Source organism: Triturus cristatus, chromosome 12 (assembly GCF_964204655.1).
Source record: "Triturus cristatus chromosome 12, aTriCri1.1, whole genome shotgun sequence".
Taxonomy (NCBI): domain Eukaryota; kingdom Metazoa; phylum Chordata; class Amphibia; order Caudata; family Salamandridae; genus Triturus; species Triturus cristatus.
Window position 1 is genome coordinate 715117723 of NC_140595.1, and position 20464 is coordinate 715138186.

The following is a 20464-nucleotide window of genomic DNA, read 5'->3' on the forward strand; positions in this document are numbered from 1 at the left end:
CTCCGCTGTATCTCCAGCAGGAAAGCTGCTTGGCCGCTCCATTTGTGATTGCAACGGGCACTAGATTGGTGCTGCCATGGCCAGGAGTCATGCGAGTAAGGGCAAAGTCTGGCTGGGGCTCGCTGGCGGGGGAGAAGACTTGCATGCGCTTGCAACAGCTCGAGACCTTTGGCACTCGTAGTTGAGCGCCAAAACAAAACTTGAGGATGTGAACTGAAAAAACCTCTACTTCGCACCTGAAAGGCGGAATTCAGCGACTCCAAGCTCCTCCACGGAGCATGGGGTGCCCGAATTCTGTCAACTCTGAGGCGGAGCAGAGATTACTGCTCGAGACTACTCAATACACCATTTTCATCATGCCACATGACTGTACAATTTCTCTGTCTCAAAGCATATAAAGGATGTTCTCTTGCTCTCCTTAGAGGCAGACATCAATCAAGACTTTTATTGATCTGTACTTAGAATATTTTTAATTTTTCTCATCTGCTGCTAAACTGAGCAGTCCTTATGACAGGAACCTTGTTGATTCATTATTTTTTTTGTGCTAAATGGTATTTTGTTCTGGCTACTGGCTAGATTAGGGCTCAGCTTCCACTACCATTACAGATTTACAATTTATTTACGTTTTGAATATTTTGAATTGATTGGCTAACCATTATCTATTTACCTTTTGTAGTGATTCTTCTATTTAAACCTTTATGGTTTGCATTTTGAACATTTTCTTGTGTAAATATTCCTATGTGAATTCTCTGGTCTTACTTAAATCATTACTAAGCCTAAGCAGAGTTTACGGAGTGCGAAGTGCAAAAACCCTCCGCTGCGCAACGTGGAGCTCCGCAACTGGCGGAATGCGTTAGATCAAGGCCTTTCATGGTGATTTTTAGCGTCGGGTGTTTGTCCACACTGTTAAATCATCGCGAATGGCACCATGCACAGCGCAAGCAGGTGCTGCTTCCTTTTTGCCGCTCGAGTAGATTTTTTACTTGAGCGGCAGCTTTCTCAACGCGAATGGAGGGCAGCCTGCATTGAGAAATCTTGTTGAGAGTTTAATTTTCCGTGCTCGCACTCGTCAAATTGATGTTGACGATCACTAACGAGGGAAAATCTCGCCGGGAGAAGGATTTTCCTCGCTCGTGCTCGCCAACTTGATGTTGACGAGCTTGAGCGAGGAAAAAAAGCTGAGCTGAGTTTTCCGGAACTCTGCGAGCTCCGCGTAACGCAGAGTGCGGAAAACTCTGCCAATCTCCGTGAGCTGAGCAATGTTCACCGCCCAGACTTAATCATTAGATTAGGGTCCTCGTCTTTAAAGACTCACACATAGCCCTGATTCATTAATCTGCCCTTTTAAAGCAGCAAAGCACTAACACTACCTTACCCAAAAAAGGGCATCCCGCCCACTCAAAAGGGATCTCAATGTGATCAATGTAGACAAAACTGTAGCTTACTTCCCTAAAGGCTCTGTGAAAGCCTCAACTGCCCAGCAACCAGGGTAACAAATTGAGCAAAGAAATACACCTGCAGTAGCTCAGGAAAAGAGGTAAATGGAAAGTGCAAATATAAAGATTCAGCATGGAAAGCAGGTGAAAAGAAAGTGCAAAGGAATGATTAAAACCCCATCCTGGTTAAATGTGAAATTAGAGGTTCAAAAGGTTTACAATATTCAAAGTAAGACTAACCGTCCAACTCACACCAACAGTTTAAAAAGACCAAGACTGGTGAATTTCTGTGGAGTTGAAACAACTGCAACATGGAAAACTAGAATAGCTTGTCTGAATCGGGAAAAATAGCTCAGCAGTGTTCACACTTAATTGCAAGTTTCATAAGCCAATCCATTAATTTGGTTCAACTTAAGCGATATTGGACTGCATCTCCCACAACACAGTAGGTTGCTGAAAGAAAACATAGAACATGGAAAGCAATGTCATTGATAAAATAGCCATTGGTACAAGTGTTTCGTTTCTTTGCCCGTTCGCTGGTATTGCCACAATACTTCCACTTGTGCAAGATAGGGTTGGTTTACCATATCTGTATGTATTGTCATCATCAGTAACTGGGACCAGAGGTCCTAAGCACCTCACTCACCTTCACATAATGCTTAATGCACCTCTCCATGCACAACTGAGGGTGCACGGAGAATGAAGGAAACTCTATAGAGGTGAAATCATTCTTCATAAGCCTTGTAAATGTAATGATACAATTGACCCCCACTGGTGAGAAATGAATCATCAAAATATCCAAAGATCTAAATTCTAACCCTGGGTGGTGAACTCCGCTCCACTCGCAGAGTTGCGGAGTTTCCTGCACTCCGCATTATGTGGAGATTGCAGAGTTCCAAAAAACTTTGCGTTCGTCAACATCAAGTTGGTGACCGCTAGCGAGGAAAACCAACCTCCTGGCGAGATTTTTCCTCATTCAGGATCATCAACATCAAGTTGGCGAGCGAGGAAAATCAACATCCCGGTGAGATTTCTCTACGCGGGGGGATACAAAAATCCTAGCACACAACAAAGATAATAACACAGTGTTATTCATATCAGGATTACAATGACAACACTTCTGAAAGAATTTTGTGATGCGAGACTTGTCCTTATTGGTTATCTCTCAGGTCCTCTTTAATAGTCAAAACTGTGATTCGGAAAGAGAGCCAATGTCAAATGCCAACACGTGTTTCGTCGCCTTATTGGTTATCTCTCAGGTCCTCTTTAATAGTCAAAACTGTGATTCGGAAAGAGAGCCAATGTCAAATGCCAACACGTGTTTCGTCGCCTTCACAATTTAATGCGACTTTTTCAAGGCAAAAAACAGATATAAAAAATCACAGTGAATACTAAATACCCAAATCCTGAGCATCTAGTCAAATAACATCACCAAAGTACCTCCACCGTGTCAGAATACACTAGCGCCAAGTACATTCTGATTACGCATTTAACATATACACGCGAGAAAGGCTACGTGAAAATACAACCTAATTCAAAATGTAATGTAGAAAGTACAAGGGAGAAATGGACGAACAAAAAGGGGGTTCAAAGATTGAAAGAATAAAGAGTCGCCACTAAATTTGTGCGGTGACAGTCATAGCAACAAACAATCACCTATATCAGCACCCGTGAGTGCCCTGCCACCCACGCATGGGGGTCAGGTTTCTCATTACGGGTGGTTGCGTATGCTCGCGACAGCTCGTCTTAAAAAACTGACCATTCGCATCGAGAAAGCTCCGTCTCGAGTAAAAATCTACTTGAGTGGCAGAAAAGGAAAGCAGGGACCACTTGCACTGTGCATGGTGCCGTTCGCAATGATTGCACAGTCCGGACAAGCATCCGGCACTGTGCAATCACCGAGAGCGGCATTTTTCTATCGTACTCTGCCGCTTGTGTAGCTCTGCGTAGTGTGGCTGAGTTTTTTTTGCACTTTGTGTAGTGCCGCGTAGTGCAACTCTTGCAACTCCGCCCAGGGTTACTAAATTCTGAAATCCTCCTAAATGATACTAAACATAGTAGCAAAACCAACTGCCAGTTAACAAAACAAGGTTATCATTATCTTTCTGTGGTTGGAACATCTGTCACACCACATTTACATCCCATAATGTAAAGTAGCTAGGTTTAGGAGAATTTGCATATCGAATTCCCTTCATTAACCTACAAACTAAAGATGTTCAACAACTGGTTTACTTACCATCAACTTGTTGATGCCCTGTTGATATAACTGACATATATCCATTAATAGTCCTACCGGACATGTGACCAGCCACCAGAAAGGCAAAGAAATGTCAAACTTCTGTGACATCTTATTAAGTGGGATCCATGCTGTCCTGGCATGTCTGCAAGCAACCTGAGAGGTTCTATTCCACCAGTTTCTGGTTGTCCTCAAAGCAAGAGTATGATAATGCCCATTAGGGTCCATCAATAACTGTTGAAATACTGGGAGACACACTGGATTATCCACTGCAAGCTCCAAGAGTGTGCTGCTATTAAGACTATCCCCACCGACTGCCTGCACACCAACGCCATACACCCTTGTATCATGATAAATGGTGAACAAGCCTAGTCATTTCCATTGAATGATTCCTGAAGAAAAGCATGAGTTGTTAAAGCTTCCTGATCTGGTTTTCCACTGAAAGATCTCTGAAGCGCAGCTGTTAGTCTGGAGGCAAACATGTCTATGTCGAAAGGAGCCCCAAACCGTGCTTAGTGTCTACAAAATCTGCCATTTTGATGCCAGTCAATTGCATCTTAGGGGTTCCATGAATAACAATTTGCTACCCAATTGGTGGAGAGAAAATTCCCATGATGCTCTGACCATTTATGCTAGAGGTAGGGACCTTGCCACCCCCAATCTGTTTATGTACCTGGCTTCTGTCTGTTTGTCCATGACAGACCATCTGTCTGTTTGTCCATGAGTCGGAGGACTGAATACTTTACCTATGCTTTTTATCAGACTATGATCTGAAAAACGAGCCGGCCTTTAAAAAGCTCTAACCAATATAAATGCAGTGGCAACTCACTCTCTTCAGTTGATAAGGTGCCACACCTGACAACACAACCCCGGAGATGTGATTCCGATTCTAATAGTAGCCTTGGGGTAGTTCGAAAGATGGTCTTCCACTCTATGTGTTCATATGGTATAACCACCAGCTTATTTCTTCTTTTGCTTCTATGTCTAAAGGAATCATCTCTGAGTATTCTAGACCCGTTTGCAAATGTCTTATCTTTAGACAGGTCCTGGAAAGAGCGACTGAATCAAAGATGGGAGAAGTCCCACCAGTATCTCCAACTGCCAGAGAAAAACCTGCAAATGGACAGGAGGGTGAATTTTTTCAGTCAGAAAATAGCGCTAAATGCAAAAGAACATTAGCAGCAGTAGTCAACAGCTGCTTGTGCACGTTAATGTGTTTGCTCCACTGATCATGCTGTAGGACTTTGTGCCAAACTATGCCAACTTACTGTTGGCGAGCGCAAGCAAGGAAAAAACTCTGCTCCGACTAGTTTTTCGGGACTCCACAAGCTCCACGGAGTGCAAAAAACTCTGCAAACTCCGTGGACAGAGCAGAGTTCACCGTCCAGGCTTACTCTGTGCCCATATAGAAATTACTTCTTGGTCCAATGTCTGACCTGTTTTTTAAACTTCTTCATCTAGGCACAAAGTGTTTTATCAATGGACCCAGAGTGTCCTACATTTTTCCTAGCATGATTACCAGTATTTATTTTCATCCTTTCTTTGATCTTTACCAGCCCTACTTAAGAAAGTGATGATTTGAGAGCCCAAAACAAGTGTCTCATCTGCTTTATTAAAATAATCTGCGTCATTCTGCACTCATCTTCAAACTCCTGGCACTGTCAATCGAATTTCTGAATTTATACTGTACTTACTCTTCCAGAAAAGGAGGAGGGAGCCATTTGGCAAGTTGTGGGTGTTGTAACAAACCCTCGTCATATATGGGGTTACCTTCCCCATCAAAAACTACTGATTGCACTTTATCAGCCACTTTCAGGGGCATATTAACAAGGTGGCGATAAAAAATGATTGCCGATTTTGCGGCCGCTTTCTGCCGAAAAGCGGCGATAATTTGATCGCCTAATCAGCAAGGTCACGCTATTCCGTGAATCCTTGCATTATCGCCTGTTTACTGAACGCCCATCTTTGCATCTCTAATGAGATGCAAAGTGGGCGTTCCTGCCCTGACATAACTGGAGAAATGTCGCTAAGCGACATTTCTCCAATTATCAATGGGCACGCTAACCTGCAGAGCGGCAAGCAAAGTAGCGATAACCTCTGTTATCGCTACTTTCCTTACGGCTGCTTCAAGACTGACTTAGGCATGATATCCTATATAAGGTGGATATCATGGCTAAGTGTGCCTTGCCCTATCATCAAGCTATCACCAAACTTTGTGAGATTATCGCTGGATTTCCAGCGATAATCTCACATTTGGCAGTTAGTGCTTGGAATTTTATCGCTTTTGAGAAAAGCGTTGCTAATAGCACGCTATCTCAGCGATAAAATTCCACATTACCCGGCGATAATTATCCTAGCGCTAAGTGCGCTTAACGATAATTATTGCCGGTCCTTGATGATATGCCCCTCCGTTTTTGGGGATAGCTGGTGGCATTATCATCAGCACAATATGTATCATTATCATTCAAGTCATCTGTAAACTGATCATTTATATCATTATATGGCCTCCAGATGGATCTGCGTGTACTTGGCGCAATACTCTAAGTAGGCTCTGCAGAACCAAACACAACACTTCAGACGTGAATCCAGGTTTGGGCCACAATCTGCTATATTGGCCTGTAAAGTGGATCTCATCTGCCCAGGGTACACAGCTAGGTCTAGACATATTATTCTAAAAGAACCCTTTAGAAACTTACATAACTCTCCACGCAAGGCCTTGCTTGTGATGTACACATTGTCCAGTTGTAGAAGTTCTTCTGTTTTCTGCTGGTTTTATTACCACTGCCTCTCCATTCCAACATTACTTGTGGCCAGCTCACAGTCTTATCATATAGGGGAAAGTTGCAAAGCCGCTACCTATGCTGTAGACATTTCTGTTCTACTGCTTAATTTGAACCGGTGTGGGCATCCACACTCATTTCTGGGGACCTTAATGTGTTTTTCTGCAACAAAATTTAGCTACAGCAAGACGGGGACAAACACACAAAGCGGTAAGACGGGTGAAGATATAAACAGAAAAATATGTCACAAGGGGAGAAAGCAGGAACCTTGATCAGTTAGATAAAGAGGCAAAGGGGCATATTATTAAGAACAGCGTTAAAATTAGCGGCGATAATGGGCTTGATAATATGCCCTTGATAATTCCCATAGAAGCCCATGTTCTGGTGTGAACATGGGCTTCTATAGGAATTCTCTGCGGCATATTATCAAGCCCATTATCGCCGCTTCAGCTGCAGTTTTCTGCCCTAAAGCGGCGATAATTTTAATGTCGTTCTTGATAATATGCCCCTTATTCTTTTACAAATGAAGCACTGCTGCGTTCTGAAGCTAAACTTGCCCTGATGCTGCCTGTGCAGTTTATGGTCTTGAGATACATAAACCTGAACCGCTTCTGCCTGTTTTGTAACAGTGTTCTTAATGGAAGGGACCCTTCTGCTGCCTGTGCTGTTCCTGTTGTTTGAAGCTTGTTTTACTGCTTCACATACTGTACTTTGATGTCAGCGAAGATTGGAAAAATGTTTTTACTTCCCAAAGCCGACATGCGAGTCTTTGAAAATCAAAGATACTCGGAGTTGGTGGCACAAATTCCGTTGGCATTTAAACACCAAAATATGTCTTAGCTTTCGAGGAGTATTATCCTTTACCTGTGGACAATTATAATAACAACAGAAACGGGCTTTGCAGGCAATATATTTTTGTAATTCACAAAACATCATGTCTTCTTTAGTCTGTCGGAAATATGTTTTTAAATAAAAAGTAAGGCACTGCTGAGATTCGAACTCAGGATCTCCTGTTTACTAGACAGGCGCTTTAACCAACTAAGCCACAGCGCCAGATACGCTTCAGGATGTGCCCTTTGCCTTCTGTCCATGTACAACTGGTAAGTATTACACGTTTTTTTTTTTACAGAATAATACATGCAATAAGAATGGGAACATTGAAAAATAGGTCAGGTAAACTGCATATTATAAGTAATTATTTGTTTTTATTTAATAATGTTTTCAAGTATGAACACCCATACAAATGGTGGGCGAAGTGCTCAAAACATGCATTAAACCACACAATACGAGAGTGCCACGATTAGAAAGGGCACCAATATATTATACAAGATGATTTAATGATGCCTACATAACCCACGTGCTCTTCCCTTCATCTCTCGTGACTTCTGGATTTCCCACGGAGAAGCCGAGGCACCGCCGCTCTCCGAGAGGAAGTCTGATCTTTAGACGCGCGTCCCCGGTTCGAACAGCCACTCGAGAATTTTCAGAGATCCTTGCAAACATGGCATATCTCGAAGGAGGGTTACGTGGCACTAGCAACACCCACCCTGGTACAATATGAGACCAGTAAATGACCTTAATAAACAACCTTGTACTTTAATGCATGACTTTTATTTTTTGATGATGAAAAAAACAAAAATAGTGGCCAGTACGGGGATCGAACCCGCGACCTTGGCGTTATTAGCACCACGCTCTAACCAACTGAGCTAACCGGCCATGAGGATGAGCCGATGAAAGAGTTTCTTTGATGCAAAACAGGGTGTGCATCCACAGAGGTTATGTGCACAGACATGTGGATGGAGTATTCGTATCTCTCATAGGTTCACAACCAACACATTGGGGCGCTCCGACTATCCTGGGCTGAATCATTTGCACATCTAAGGAAAGATCTCCGACAAACACGTACATCAAATCACGAATGGTACTGAAGGCGCGTCATTAATAAGACTAACATGATGAGCAACTCCAGGAAACGATAGACTGAAGACTAGAAGAATCACACCACAGCTCCCCGCCCCCTCCCACGTACTTTAGAAAAGGACTGGTCTCTGCTCAGCAGCACCGCGCATGCTCAAGGTTCTGCGAGTCCTCCTCACACCGAAAACAGCATACCACACACTTCCACAAACTGGCCTCTCCGTCCCTATCCGTTCACACCTTCCTGTACCCTTTTCTAGGTACTCCTTCCGCCATCCCTCCCCGCCCCCCACTCTTTCAAATACTTCGCTCACTTGATACACTTTTTTCTATGATGCCCTCGAGGACACAGCTTGTACTTTCCAAACGGACAGAGGGCTGTTTACCTCAAAATTCTATTTTCCATTCTTCATACAATGTCTGATATTTCCACGCATGTGCGTGCACCAGCCTCAACTTTTGGTATGCTGGGGAAATACATGATCTATCGTAAGTAGTCGTGGCCGAGTGGTTAAGGCGATGGACTAGAAATCCATTGGGGTCTCCCCGCGCAGGTTCGAATCCTGCCGACTACGAGTTCTTTTTAGGTCTCGCGAGCCAAAGGCTCGAAGAGACATTTTATATGTGGGAATTTCAAAGTGCTACCCACAGTTTTGGCTGGCCTAAACCTTGAGTGCACGATCACATGCACGTGCACAGCTGCTCCCACTCCCCCCTCCCTTCTAGCTTTCTTTCACTTTAGCCGCTCTGCTCCACTGCTCCTTCCATTCCCCCCTCCCTTCTCACCCAGCCCTTTGATGCTCTGCTCGATTCTAGCTTTCTTTCACTTTAGGCGCTCTGCTCCACTGCTCCTTCCATTCCCCCCTCCCTTCTCACCCAGCCCTTTGATGCTCTGCTCGATTCGCTGCTCTAGGAGTGACCTATAGAAAGGGGCCATCTGTTTGTAATTAAAGTCACCACGTGCGCTTGTTTATATTGCTCTACTCTCACTCCCCTGCCTCTCTCGCCCTCGTTTTTTTTTTGTCAGTCCCCTCGGGGCACAAGCAGGCATCCACTTCTGTCATTTTCGCTGCGATTAGCTGTCCAGACAGAAGTGGATGCCTGCTTGTGCCCCGGGGGAACTGACAGCAAACAAGCATGCATCCACTTCTTTTTGCTGCGATCAGCTTGTTTTACGTGGCATATTTACTTACACTTGTTTTTTAATGCCTCAATAATGTGCGAAGGTGAAGGATGCAAATATGAGCACACTCTGAGGGACCCCCTAACCCCCCAAAAAACCACTCCATTGGCTAAGTCGACCACACTTGCAGCGCCATGGGCAAACACAGTGCTCTACACCCTTTTGCCGGTTTTGGCGTATAACAACGTGTATATTTAAGCCCCTGGCATCGTTTACAAAAATATAAAAATGCCTCGCATTAACTATTATGCTGTTGAGTAGGATAATAATAAAGGGTATTATTTAAACACCTGTTGGCGCCATTAGATTTGTTTGCTTTACAAACGCCTACACATTCTTGCGTCACGGTGGAAATCGCAGATGCGTTGCACACGCAATGCTTTTAATCCACACATACACTGGCATGTCCGTGCAAGCTGATGTGTGTCATGCCTTCACGCATAATACTTTGGCTATTAGCCATAAAAACAAGGCTTCTCGCAGGTCAGCACCCTGTGATGATCAAGCATCAGGGGAAATAGGCCAATAAGTAACTGAATTAACATTGGTTTCTAAATGTACAAACGGCATTCAGAGTGTTGCAGTATTGACACAGCTGGAGACTTGAGATGTGTTGGGAGAGTAATAAACATGTTAGGTGGGGGTTGTCACTGAACCTCTACTCCGGAATCTGTGCTCATTTCCAAATTCTTAGTTTCACATGCTATAAATACGGGAGACCTTCCCATTAGCGTGGTACACCCTTTGCTGCAATGTGTATTTTGTTCCAGTGATATTTTCCGTGCCAATGCTCCCCATCATAGGCGTGCACACTCACCCGGTTGAGGCTCCTACCATGAACCAAGAGTGAGTTTCAGCAGCTGGTTATCAGGGGTGTGATGCAAGCGTACACACACAACCACACACACAAAAATGCACACAACCACACCCAACCACACACACAACCACACACACACACAACCACACACACAACCACAGACACACAACCACACACAACCACACACACACACAAACACACACAACCACACACACACAACCACACACACACCCAACCACACACACACAACCACACACACACCCAACCACTCAACCACACACACAACTACAAACACAAAACACACACAACCACAACCACACACACAACCACATTCACACTCACAACCACACATACAACCACACACACAACCACACACACAAACACACACACAACCACACACACAACCACAAACACAACACACGCACAACCACACACACAACCACATACACACACAACCACACACACACAAACACACACAAATACCCAACCACCCAACCACACACACAACCACAAGCACAACAACACACACAACCACACACACAACCACACACAACCACACACACAACCAGAAACACAGCAACATACACACAACCACACACACAACCACACACACACACAACCACAAACACAACACATACAACCACGCACACAACCACACAACCACACACAACCACACACACTACACAAAACCACAAACACACACAACCACACACAACCACACACAACCACACACAACCACACACACAACACACACACACAACACACACAACCACACACACACAACCACACACAGACAACCATACACACAACAACACGCACACAACCACACACACAACCACACGCACACACAACCACACACACAACCACACAAACAACCACAACCACACAAAACCACACACAACCACACAAACACAACCACACACACACAACCACACACACACACACAACCACACACACACACAACCACAGCTACACACACAACCACACAACCACACACAACCACAACCAAACACACACACAAACACACACAACCACACACACACACAACCACACACACACATACAACCACAGACACACACATCCAACCACCCAACCACACACGCAACCACATACACAACCACACACAACCACACACACACAACCACACAACCACACACACAACCACAAACACAACAACACGCACAATCACACACACAACCATACACACAACAACACACACAACCACACACACAACCACACACACAACCACACACACACAACCACACACACAACCACACACACACAACACACATGCACACAACCACACACACATGACACACACAACCTCAAATACACACACACAACCACACACACACAACAACCACACACACAACACACACACAACCACACACACAACCACACACGAACAATCACACACACACACAACCACACACACAACCACACAAACAACCACAACCACACACACAACCACACAACCACAACCACACACAACCACACACAAACAACTATACAAACACACAACCACAACCACACATACACACACAACCACACACACACACACAACCACAACCACACACAACCACACAAAACCACAACCACACACACACACAACCACAACCACACACACAATCACAACCACACACAACCACACAACGACATGCACACACAACCACACACAACCACCCAACCACACACACAACCACAGCCACTCACACAACCACACACACACAAACACACACAACCACACACACACACAAACACACACAACCACACAAACACACACACACACCCAACCACACACACAACCACAGCCACACACCCAACCACCCAACCACACACAACCACACACACAACCACAAACACAACAACACACACACAACCACACACACAACCACACACAACCATACACACAACCACACACACAACCACACACACACAACTACACAACCACACACACAAACACACACACACACAACAACACACACACACAACCACACACATACACAACCAAACACACACAACCACACACGCACACAACCACACACACAGACCCACACACAACCACAACCACACACACACACAGCCACAAACACACACACAACACACACACACACAATCTCAAACACACACACACAACCACACACAAACCATACACAACCACAGTCACACACACAACCACGCAAACAACCACAACCACACACACACAACCATGCACAACCACAACCACACACAACCACAACCACTCACAACCACAACCACACACACACAACCACACAGACACAACCACACACACACACACAACCATAACCACACACACAACCACACACACAACCACAACCACACACACACACAACCACACACACAACCACACACACACAACCACACACAACCACAACCACACACAACCACACACACAACCACACATACACAACCACACACAACCACACACACAACCACAAACACAACACAACACACACACACAACCACAACCACACACACACAACCACAACAACAAAACCACAACCACACAAACAACCACAACCACACACACACAAAACCACACACACACAACCACTCACACACAACCACACACACACAACCACAACCGCACACACAACCACACAAACAACCACAACCACACGCAATCACACACACACACAACCACACACACACACATAACCAAAAATGCACACAACCACACACACACACACAACCACACACACACAACCACACACAACACATACACACAACCACAAAAGGTTTTGGGTCTGTCAGCATAAATACGCTGTCACCAAACACGATGAACACCTCGGGAAAGTTTGGGAAGTCACCCCCAACTTTGAAACCACTTGCTGTTGCAGAGTGTGTGCTGTACACATGGCAATACCTTGACACAGCAGACTGTTGCAAGGAATGCTTTGAGCCTCGAAGGCTGACAGACCTCAGTCTGTGCATTAGTTCACCCCATCTTGGTGCTGCATGAAAACAGGGTGCCCACTGTCCAGCATGAAGTGAGACATTGTGATCGGGGCTGGAGATGCTATTTAGCAATCTGCTTAGAACATTGTGTTTCATTTATGGCATTAAACATAAAGGAGCACTGGCAACACTGATAAAATGGATTTCATTTTGAGTAGTGACTAAAACTTTAAAAAAGCCTGCAGTACTGAAACAAGCATTTGCAATGCAATAGGTCTCGCATTTGCAAAAGTTTAAGCTATTGGCATTGTTCATGACAATGCCTTTTTTAATCTATTTTATAAAACAAACACATAAATAAATGCCATTGTCATTTACAATGACAATAGCTAGTGTTGCATTATTATTAGTAATGCCAACTGGTCACACTTTTATAATGCGAGACCTATTGCATTGCAAATGCTTGTTACTTGGGTGATCACTACTCGATCACACTTAAAGACAGAAGCGTTGCTCTCCCCAATGTTGTGTGCCATATTCATTATGGTTTAAGGGCTGATTCATTGATTGTTTCATTGTCTCGGGCTTCTTTTTGAAATTTTCCAGGACTTCAATTGTAATTTATCATTGAAATTGGTTAGGAGATCAAGGTCAAAGACAAGGGAATTATGTGTTTCCGAAGCAGATGCAATTTCCACATAATTGTGGTTTGACAACTCTTGCCACACAATTCACCCCCTCATGCATAACTGCATGATTTAACAAGCATTTGCAATGCAATAGGTCTCGCATTTATAAGAGTTTGAGCTATTGGCATTGTAAAATTACAATGCCTTTTATTTATGTTTTGGTTTTAAAACAAATAAAAGGCATTGTCATTTACAATGTCAGTAGCATAAACTCGCATAAAAGCAGTGTGTGGAGTGCAGCAGTGTACCGCGTGCAGCAGTGTGCGGCGTGCAGCAGTGTGAGGCGTGCAGCAGTGTGAGGCGTGCAGCAGTGTGCGTCGTGCAGCAGTGTGCGGCGTGCAGCAGTGTTACGTGTAGCAGTGTGAGGCATGCAGCACTGTGACATGCAGCGGCGTGCAGCAGTGTGCGGCGTGCAGCAGTGTGCCGGGGCCGAGAGCAGATCACTGTTCGCATCAGCCGTCACCCGAGACCGCTCCGTACTTGGGGGATGGGGGGGCGGGCAGAGGAAGAGGAGTGGGGTTAGAGAAGGGACAGGTGGGGAGAGAAAGAGGAGAGAAGGGACAGAGACAGAAAAGGAGTAAAAAAAGAATTAGAGAGAGTAAGGAGGAGAGTAAGGAGGAGAGTTGGGGAAAATGAAAACATTACGAGAGAGCATGTAGCAAAGAGGTGGAGAGAGAAGATGGGAGAGAGTAAGGACGCAGCCAATAGATAGGGCAGAGACAAAAAGAATTGAAACAATACAAAAGTATTTTCCAAACTCGTAAATAACCACGGGCCAAACAACTGATCTGCAATCAAGCATCCGAATCCGGTATATCATGACGTTAACCATGCAATAAAAAAAAAAAAATAATAAAATAAAAAAAACACCCAAACACACGTGTACACCATGTTGACCCTTTTCCATGCAACGTATTCTAAAACGCCATTCTCATTCATACATTCACAGCAAACCTGTTTACAAGAGTGACAGAAAATGTGGTATTAGTGTTACATTTTTGTTTACATCCAGACCCGCTCACTTATGCAATTAAAGGATTCATGACCACACGGTTAAACAAAACGTACTGATTGGCCTTGCCGTGAAGGAGAAACATGTGTTGCCACACACTCCCGATCTGTGAAACGTTCGCCCCACTTTCTCGAAATTGAAACCAGTGCATGTGTCCGACGAACTTCCTGCCGCTTATCTGAATGCACCAGTGGCAGAAGATAGCCCCCATCTTGCAACAACACAATTAAAGGGAGGCATGTCTGTCTCTCCCCACCGCCACATGTCTCTGAGTCTTACTGTCTTATGCAAGATCTCCCTCTAGGAGACAGCTGACACCGACTCTTCCCCTGAGACAGTAAGGGAGATGCGTGTGTGTGTGCATAGTGTGTGTGTCTATATGTATATATCTAACATGCTGGTAAGAGTGCCCTTTTTTATAACTGCATCGGTACTGGGATGCCTGTGACCAAGGAGTTTGTAACTCCGAAACGCGTAAGGCAGAGAGAAAAATCCAAGGTCAGAAATGCTTGTTTGCCTTTAATGAAACCGGCTTTGAGTGCAGCACCAAATCGAGGATTCTTTGTGTGCAATCAATATTTACGGCCATCCAGCGGTGGCGCTGCACCACCCTACAAAATGATTACAAGGGGGCCAGAGAGGCACAGAACTGTTCGAAGTCTCTGAGTTGGAAAACCGGATGGCTGAAGTACGGAGCATTTCTCATCACGGAGGCTCACTGGAGGGCTGAAATAATACTGTGAATTGGTATGAGAGTGCAGTACCCACTAAAGGAATAATTTGCAAAGGACACGCTAAAATCCACTGAAAGAAAAATGCACTATGCAATACAAGTTCCAGCATGCAGTTCTTTACTGAACTCACCTGTTTCCAATTAAAGGACGTAATAAATAACATGCTGGCAAGAGTGCCCTTTTTTATAACTGCATCGGTACTGGGATGCCTGTGACCAAGGAGTTTGTAACTCCGAAACGCGTAAGGCAGAGAGAAAAATCCAAGGTCAGAAATGCTTGTTTGCCTTTAATGAAACCGGCTTTGAGTGCAGCACCAAATCGAGGATTCTTTGTGTGCAATGTATATATCTGTGTGTGTATGCATGTGTGTGTGTTTGTATGTGTATATGTTTGTGTATGCATGTGTGTGTTGGTGTGCAAGTATGGGTGTGTCATTGTGTTCATTTGTCTTCATGGATGTGTACACATATGTTTGTGTGTATACCTATGTCTGTGTATGCATGTTTGTGTGTATGTATATGTGTTTGAGTATGTTGGTGTGCGTGCTTGTTTATATGTGTATGTGGGGTTGGTGTGTTGGTGTGCATGTATATGCATATGTTTATGCATGTCTGTGTGTGTTTGTATATGTTCATATGTGTGTGAAAATGCATGTGTGTGTTTGTATGTGTGCATAGTTGTGTATGCATGTGATCAGAGGGAAGAGTGCACTTGAGGGCAAAGAGGAAAACATACAGGGTAGAGTATGTGAGGGCAGAGAGAAAAATACAGAGGGAAAAGCACGTGAGGGCAGAGAGAAAAATAGAGAGGGAAGAGTCCATGTGAGGGTGGAGAGAAAAATAGAGAGGGAAGAGCTCATGTGAGAGCAAAGCGAAAAAAATACAGAGGGTAGGGCGCATGTTAGACCGGAGATAAAAACATAGAGGGAAGAGAGCATGTGAGAGCAGAGAGAAAAATATAGAGAGAAGAACACATGCGAGGGCAAAGAAAAAAATACAGAGCGAAGAGCACATGTGAGAGCATAGAGAAAAAATGCAGAGGGAAGAGTACATGTGAGGGAAGAGAGACAAATACAGAGGGAATAGCATGTGTGAGGAAAGAGAGAAAAATAGAGAGGGAAAAGCACATGTGAGGGCAGAGTGAAAATACAGAGGGAATAGCACATGTGAGACCAGAGAGAAAAACATAGAGGGAAGAGCATATGTGAGGTCTAGACGCCTTACACAATTGGCGCCCTGATCAGCATTTCCTTTTCATGCCCTGGCACAATCAATCTTACATTCTATGTCATGTCACTCAGGAGTACAACCTCGAATGCTAAACACTAACCAATGAAATTACGTGGCGAAACACCAGCCTATTCAGAGTCATGGACCCCAGGGCAAGTAAGTAAATGACCCCCCAACCTCCTCAATATGCTACAGTTATATTAAATACACGAATTATCAGCGTTCGTGGGCCCTGGTGCCACTGCACCTGCTGCACCATTTGAAGAAACGCCCCTGGGCAAAGGAACACAAACAAGGAATCAATGACTGCCAACCTACCGGAACCACTGCAAAATGGTAAAATAAAAATACTTTCCACAGAACATTTACGATGGAATGCATAGAGGCGCTGCCATTATAGCATTATTAATAGAAGATCGTTGCTACACGTTTGTTTTTGAAGTGTCGAATTCTAACCTGGAGAGTGAGGATGGTATATTTTAGGAGGGCTGAAGATGCGCATGGCCTGGGATCGCGCTAGCATGCATCACAGCTCACAAACCTCGGACACATTAGGGGCAGCAGAATGTACAACATACAGAAAGTATGTGCATCACCACGTCGTTACAAAATTGCAGAAACCTGATGCTTTGGTTAAAACATGGCCACAATGTTATTAACTACTGCAGAAGAAAAGATGGCTGAATGGGAAACGTGTGGAAGGAGAGGAGTTTTCTTGTTTGAGAACAAGGCTGTAAGATTACGACAACATTTAAAAGTCAATTGCTTCACTTAAAGCAAGAGTTTATTATTAAAGTAAATTAAAGGGAGTGGACAAAAATAACCGGTTCCTAGTCGGGAAAGATGGGTCTAATGAAGCAAAGGTGACCCAAACAAGATGGACTTACAAAGGGATTTAAGGACAGTGAAAAGGAATCGAGCAGAGCATCAAAGGGCTGGGTAAGAAGGGAGGGGGGAATGCAAGGGTCAAAGCGGCGAAAGTGAAAGTAATCGAGCAGAGCATCAAAGGGCTGGGTGAGAAGGGAGGGGGGAATGCAAGGGTCAAAGCGGCGAAAGTGAAAGTAATCGAGCAGAGCATCAAAGGGCTGGGTGAGAAGGGAGGGGGGAATGCAAGGAGCAGCTGTGCACGTGCACGCCATCGTGCACTCAAGCCCTAGGCCAGCAAAACCATGTGGGTAGCACTTTTGAAAGCCCACATACAAAATGTCTCAAAGAGACAGCTTTCGCTGTCTCAGCGAGACCTAAAAAACGACAATCTAGCTCCAAAGGATCAAAGATACCTTAGAACGTGCTGCATGTGGTAGATCCTTTGAGAAATGTTAACTGGTCACATTTTGTGGTGCATTACTAACCTGGTACTAATGAGGTGAACCTTTTTCCCACATAGTATAGTATAATGCAGTGTTCTTCAATCTGTGGGGCGCGCCACCATCCCAGGGGGGGGTGCGCACTCCACCCAAAAATCTGATGGCTGATCACCATAACGGAGTTTTTGAACACATTGGCCGCCTAAAAGCATCCTCGCGCACAATGCTTTTTCAGAGATGTGGACAGTTTTTCAAGCAGTACTCTGCATCATTTTACATTTCATCATTAGAGGTGTGCCTCTGCTGATGCTGCTGAGGTCAGGTGTAACAGACTCCGATGCAGCACCAAAGCTCAGATACCCGGCAGCAGTGGAGAGGCACAGCGGGATGGCAACCCTCACACCTTCAGCCCTTGATGAGCTGTTAAGAGGTGCTTGAGGGTGACTGAGAGGGAGGGGCTGCAGCTTCAGGCGCAGGGGCATCTATTGAGATGCAAACAGCCCTGAATGCCTCATGTCTCTGCAATTTAGAGGGGCCTCACACATTCCCTTTCTGCCCAGGGCCCCAAACATCCTAGAACCGGCCCTGATTACCCCGAGGCAGCACGTGGTTCTCTTCACAGAGCTTAATTACTGTCACTAAATTGTAAACAAACCTTGGTTCTGCAAACATGCAGTCTATAATTGGAATAAAATAAAGAAATGGCACAATCGTACCCACACTGATTAAACAAAGTATGGAGGACAATCAGTTAAATCAGTTCTCATGGAGTATCTCCTTTAAGTACTGTACATCACAGTGGGGGATGGCAAAACTAACATTTTGGAAACAGAGCCTGTCTTCTCGTTGTCTTGTCAAGGAGGGGGTGAGGAGCCCTACCCCTCCCTGGAAGAGACCAAGATGATACTTGAAAACTGCATGCCCACCCTGGTGGATCCTGTTCCCCTTCCTGTGATGGCTCCTGCCCCCACCCCCATGTGGTGGCTCCTGTCCCCCCACCTGTGATGATTCCTGCCCCCCCCCTGTGATGGCTCCTGTCCCGCCACCCCCTCCCCCCCCCACACGTGGTAGATCCTGTCCCAGTCCTGGAATGGCTCCTGCAGCAAGGGTGAAGTTCTTGATGGGCCTCCTCTCAAAAAGGCTCAGCTCAAAAATTAATATGAAAAGGTGGGCGAGTGAGTAAGTGAAGGGATGGGTGGATGGCTGGATGAATTAGTGAAAGGGTGAATGGATGAATGAAAGATTGAATAGATGGAGAATGAGAGAGGATGGATGATTGATGAGTGAGTGGAAGGATGGATGAGAGAAAATGTAAATAGCTGAATGTATGGGTGGAAGGGTAGCTGGATGGGTAAAAGGGTGGATGGATGAGTGAAAGGATGGATGAGTGAAAGGATGGATGAGTGAAAAGGTGGATGATGAGTGAGTGGGTGGATGGATGAGTGAAATGATGGATGGATTGATGAATTGATAAGTGCAAGGGTGAATGGATGGAAGGATGAGTGAAAGGGTGGATGTAATGATGGATGAGTAAGTGAAAGGAAGGGTAGATGGACAAAAGAATGAATAGATGAGTGAAGGAGTGAAAGGATAGACACTAACATTAACATTTACCATGAATAAAAGAATAACTGCATTCAAGAAGAAGTTTTAATTATGGAGAAGACTAGTTGAAGATGGCCTGTTTGAGCAGTTTCAATGTTTAGTAGATGCTCTTGCGGAGATTGAGTGTGAACTTCCAAGTGTTGCTGAGATAATAAAAAATCACCTGAGGTCTCTCAGGACAGTTTGCAAAATTATTTTCCTGAGGACAACGATCACTTTAATAACTGGATCTTTCAACCATTTCTGGCAGAGGTGGCAAGCCATCTCCCGATTTGTATGCAGGAGGAACTCATTGATCTCCAAATTGACCACACTCTGCAGATGCATTTCAGCAAAGTCTCACTGGGAGAGGTTTGGCTGAAAATGTCTGCAGAATATTCAGCTTTGAGAGAAACTGCTATCAAAACTCTCTTGCCTTTCAGCTTGTTGTATTTATGTGAGATTGGGTTCTCAGCACTTGCGGTATTAAAGACTAAGTACCGTTCAAGACTGGATGTGGAGCACAAGCTGAGGATGGCAGTAGCAAAAATCCATCCACAGATTGACCGTCTCTGTGGTGAAAAACAGGCACACCCGTCACATTAATGTTGGTGTTATGAT

General features: G+C 44.7%; 2 non-coding genes across 2 annotated transcripts; one reads left to right on the forward strand and one right to left on the reverse strand.

The window, feature by feature from the left end:
• Window positions 1–7431: 7431 nt before the first annotated feature.
• TRNAT-AGU (transfer RNA threonine (anticodon AGU)) lies at window positions 7432–7505 on the reverse strand. The gene has a single exon. It is a non-coding gene; the product is annotated as a tRNA-Thr (tRNA).
• A 1357-nt stretch (window positions 7506–8862) lies between these two features.
• On the forward strand, window positions 8863–8944 carry TRNAS-AGA (transfer RNA serine (anticodon AGA)). Its single transcript has one exon. It is a non-coding gene; the product is annotated as a tRNA-Ser (tRNA).
• The last annotated feature ends 11520 nt before the right edge of the window (window positions 8945–20464 follow it).